We start from the raw sequence: 4,986 nt of genomic DNA on the forward strand, positions 1-4,986 counted from the left end.
AAGAGAGAGGGGGGGAGAGGAGGGGGGGGGGGGGGGGGGGGGGGGGGGGGGGGGGGGGGGACTTTGAAAATGGGTGTATGAAATAAATATTTATTCTTTGATTTTCTTGGGATTATATGATGTTAAGCACTTAAATTAAGGAATTGGGGTTGATTTCTCCATTTTTAAGTAATAATTATAAGCAATTTTTGGACAAATTCTACACAGGTGCTGTTTTTGAAATCCTAGCCAAAAAAAGTGCTAGTTTTGTCAATGTTTTCGGTGACAAACTTCAATAGACATTGGTGCTAGTTTTCAATATTCTGGAATTATAGTGCTAGTTTTGTCAATCATCTGATTTTCGTGGATTTTTGGAACAAAACTAAGTGTTAAATATTTGGATTTTTAGTGTTAAAAAATAATTTATATAAAGGAGTATATGTTGTTAGTGACTTTAATTGAGATTATGAGGTTGAAAATAAAATAAATCAAGTTCCCATTAAAAGGGGATATGATTTACTAGAGCGAGTACGTAATATCATACTTGATATTTGAAGTTGAAGCGGTGACGAGAAGATTGAAACTATGATCGACTATGACTTCATGAATGGATATCTACCTTTCAGAAACAAGCATTTATTTAAAATATATTAGTTCTCAAGTTTATATGAAATAATTGTTCATTAGATTTCTTATAGTAAATCATACAAGCTGCACAATTTATTTATTTCAAATGATTGATTTAGAAAGTGTGATTTTCAGAATTAGGTTATGGTTTTTTTAAATAAGCAATGCTTCTAAAAGTTAAATTCAGTTCAGTTAAATCATTTGATTAGCAAGTTATATGAATATTAAATATTTCAGTATAATTAAAGTTATTTTTAAAACCACCTGAATGTACCTAGGTGATTTTACCTTAGTCTGCACTTGTGTAAATGTGTTTCCACAGTGTATGACTAGTTATGGTGATTTTATCCGCTCTGCACTATTGTGAATGTATTTCAATAGTGTATGACCAGATTATCAGAGGTCTTTAGGACCCACTCTCATACACACATTGACTTTGGGTCGTGTACTAAGGTGATTAGCCTTTGGGGCAGCTTTGCATACGTATGACCAAATTATCATATTTGAATGACTTTGTCTTGTACATTGAGATTACTCTGTATATGAGTGAGGCTATACAGTGGGTACCTTTTTGATGTGATTTTCTGTATTTCTACAACTTATCAGATTTCAGATTATAGAATTCAGTTTATTCAATTTTCAGAATAAAACTTTCAGCTTATTGTATTGAGTAGCAGCAATATTTCATGGATTTTCATTGATATCATATTATTTATATTCGTTACATTTTACAGTTATTAACTAGAATGAAAAATAAAGAATTTTATGATGTAATCATGTTTAGTTTTAAAAGTATTACTAGATTTCATAATTTCTCAAAGTTTAATAGAGTAAGAATTTTCAAAAAATATGCATAAAAGAAAAAATATACTTATTTGTAAATTATCCACTAACTGAGCTATAAGCTCATATTTCTTTTACCCTTTATCTTTATTAGATAGCAACCAAATTGAGCAGATTTGGAGTCTGTAGAACCACCGAATCGAGCCATGCTTCATAGATTGTATGATATCTTTTATCAGATTATACAGTATGTGTTCTTTTGGGTACATATATCTTAAATCAGAAAAATTCATCATGGACTCATTACATATTTGATATCTTTAATACATTTGAGGAGTTTTGGTTGTAGAGCAAAGTAAATATTGATTTGTCAGTATTTCGAGAAATTGGAGTGTCACAGTATAAATTATATGTATAGATTTGGACCAATTGATTATTGTTCAGGTAGTTTTAGTCCATATTTTAGAGGAGACTTTGTCAAAAAAATTTAAAATTTCATTACAGTCAAACAAGTCAAGATTGTATTGGTGGTGGGTTCATCATTTAGTTGGTATCTACCATCAATGAATGACACGTGTCGAGTCCACTAAAATGATTCGAGATGGGTTGTGTCAATTAGTATCAAAGCATGATTCGGTGATTGTTAAACTCGAGTAATTCATAGATTTCTTTTTCAGAATGGCACGTCATTGAGATTATTAGTCGTGACAGGGTAGCAGAACTCACAGGCTGGTATTTTGAACTCATATTGCTCCTGATAACAATGATTTGGCAGCTAAGGAACAAGAGCCTTTTTTTATTTGAGCATAATAAGTATGAGGAGGCTATTGAGAATTATCCAATAGTAAAGAGAGTTGTTAGAGTTGTCATATTGGCTCCATGTTATATTTTAACTAATATATTAATAATTGCGCTATATATCCAACAGGTAGTTAAGCGAAGAGTAGAACATTTCTTAGTAATGGAATGCACAACCACGTAAGTTAGTTTTATTGGGTTATGAGTTCTTTTTATGACTATTAGAGGAAATGTCTTGTAGATGCCTTGGATGATATGTGTTGTCTAATGTTGATTTATGTATAGTTTGTGATAGTCATGTGATGAATTTTAATTATCTTGGGAATCTAAATGATTAGTAGCGTTATCTAAATTTTGTAGTGTTTTGTAGCCACTCATATGGGAGGATGGAAAAAAATTACGGTGATGTATATCTATATATATGATAAAAATCTCGTGGAGGATAAATGATGACATTGTACTGAATATTGATCAGTAGAGAATAATGTGTTATTATGTATGTTATGCATTGAGGAAATTGACATTCATGTAGCTCCAATCATTTTGATTAATTATGGGTTATATGATTATAAGAGATGTGAGAAAGATATGGATAGACTTTACAAAGACTATTTATTGCGGGATAAATTGTTGGTGCATTTATGTAAATTTTACCCAATTATGGAATGGTATCCTTTGGTCACATATCATGATCTAAGGCCCTTATTTAATAAACAAGGAGGATTATGCGTAGGTAATAAGTCAATGACCTCTTATTGGAATAAGATTGTAGATCATAATTGATTAAATGTTATTATTGTCTCTTCATAGAAAGAAAGCACCAAATTATGTGGGTTTGGAAATATATAGAGTTTTACTATCATATTACATTATGAGGAAATATTTGTTTTTCTATCTAAAGCTGACGAGGGTTTGATATATGATATTGAATTATTTTAGAGATAAGAAAGTGTTTTGTAGTAAACTTATAAATTATGGATCATACTATGGATTGTTGTAGAGGCATGATTAAAACATGAATTAGAGTTGGTTATATTGGAGACTAAATTTAGGAATTTTGGTGTCATCACATTGCCAGAAACATCAATACTTATCTGTTATCGAAATTTAAGGTATATTTTTATTTGAAATGATTTAAGTTTTGGATATATTATCATTGAGTGATATAGAATTAAAGGAAAAAATCATACTAAGCTATCTCAATTGTTGTTGGGAATAGCTAGAATTTAAAAAATAAAAAAAAATCACAAACAATTAAATTTTTGCAGATTTTGTCAATTAAGAATGGAAGTAGTTACTGTCAAATATTTTTCAATTGGAGCTCTAAGTATATGGAATGGAGACAAATGATGTTTGGATCATTGTTGACAAAGCAACAAAGGTTACAAGATTCTTTTCAAATGATATAGATAGTTCATGAGATAGATTTATAAATAAGATTATAATTTATATGACGGAGTTTGAGTATTTATCTTTGGCTTAGTTGTAAAGAGTTATATGATTAAATTACATTGAGCAACTTCATTTAATAGAATGTCAGACACGATGAGGACAAATTAAGAAGAGGGGCTATCAACTATGGTTTGTTAATTAAAGAGGACTTGGATAATTATCTATTTTTCATGGAATTGACCTATAAGAACTAGACACAAATGATGATAATTGAGGTTATATATGATATTGAAGTATTCCAAAGACGTATTTATTGTGATGAAAATGTTGAAAAAAAAAAGTTATTCGATTTTAGTTTGTAACCATTGTTATAGAAAAAGGGATTTGACTAAAGAATTGTTCAAATCAAGACGTAAGACGAAGTTTTGGAGAATATGAAAAGTAGTATCCTAAACTTTAAATTGGGAAATAGCTGAATTTTTCTAAGATTTGGTAAATTGAAAAGTGGAGAATATCATATATTGGTCTTTGAGATGCTATTTGGAACTTGGGTCCAATTGTTTAATGATGGAGTTTACAATAAGGTTATATGATATTTAATAATGTATGATCTATTTTTAAAGCTTAGTAAGTAGATATCATATTTAATTTACGCTTTTAGATTACCGGTGAAGTTAAATAGAGCTCAGCCAGATAAGATACTAGATATGAAAGAATGAAGTTATGTCTAGTTAAAGGTTGCTAGAAAAATCATTCATTATGTGTGCTTTATACCTCTATATGTTCGAATTCTCGTTGATTGAATTTCGAGGGTGAAATTCTTTGAAGGGGGTAAGATTGTCACACCCCTCATTTTTAGTCAAAGTCAAGAAATAAAATTGGTCAAAGTCAAAGTCAATAAGGACTTAGGTTGAACAAATAATTTTCATGGGACTTAAATTGTAATTATAAATATTCAAGGGCTAGAAATTGTGTAATATAGGGATCTAGGGATTTAGTTTTTATTTTTGAAGATGAGAGGACTAAATGTGATATTGTATGAAGATTGGGGGACTTGACTCACAATTACCCCATAATTATCCATTAACTTAAGAGATAAACATCCATTTTTTCTCATTTTTGGGGGCTAAATTTGAGAAAGATCGAGAGAAGGGAAGAAAGAAAGGAAGAGGAGAAGAAGAAGAGGGAGTGGATTTCCAAGCTTGGTGCTCCATTTCTTCAATTTCTCACTTGATTTTGAGAGGTAAATGTAAGTATATTGAATTAAGTTTTCTTTTAGGGTTTATGGAAATTTTGGTTATATTTGAAGTTAGCTAGAATTAGAGGTTATTGACATTTATTTGAGGTATTAAACATGAATATGTTAAAGAAATATATATTGAAAGATTGTTGTTGGAAAAAAGAAAA

The 4,986-nt window shown here is 30.0% G+C and overlaps 1 long non-coding RNA gene across 1 annotated transcript in view; it reads left to right on the forward strand.

The window, feature by feature from the left end:
- LOC111380409 overlaps positions 1-4,986 on the forward strand; it is a 5,677-nt gene extending 691 nt beyond the window's left edge. Inside the window, exon 2 of the long non-coding RNA XR_002700182.1 lies at positions 4,925-4,986. This is a non-coding gene — a long non-coding RNA (uncharacterized LOC111380409). The remainder of the gene's footprint in view (positions 1-4,924) is intronic.

This window comes from Olea europaea, unplaced genomic scaffold (assembly GCF_002742605.1).
Source record: "Olea europaea var. sylvestris unplaced genomic scaffold, O_europaea_v1 scaffold2138, whole genome shotgun sequence".
Taxonomy (NCBI): Eukaryota; Viridiplantae; Streptophyta; class Magnoliopsida; order Lamiales; family Oleaceae; genus Olea; species Olea europaea.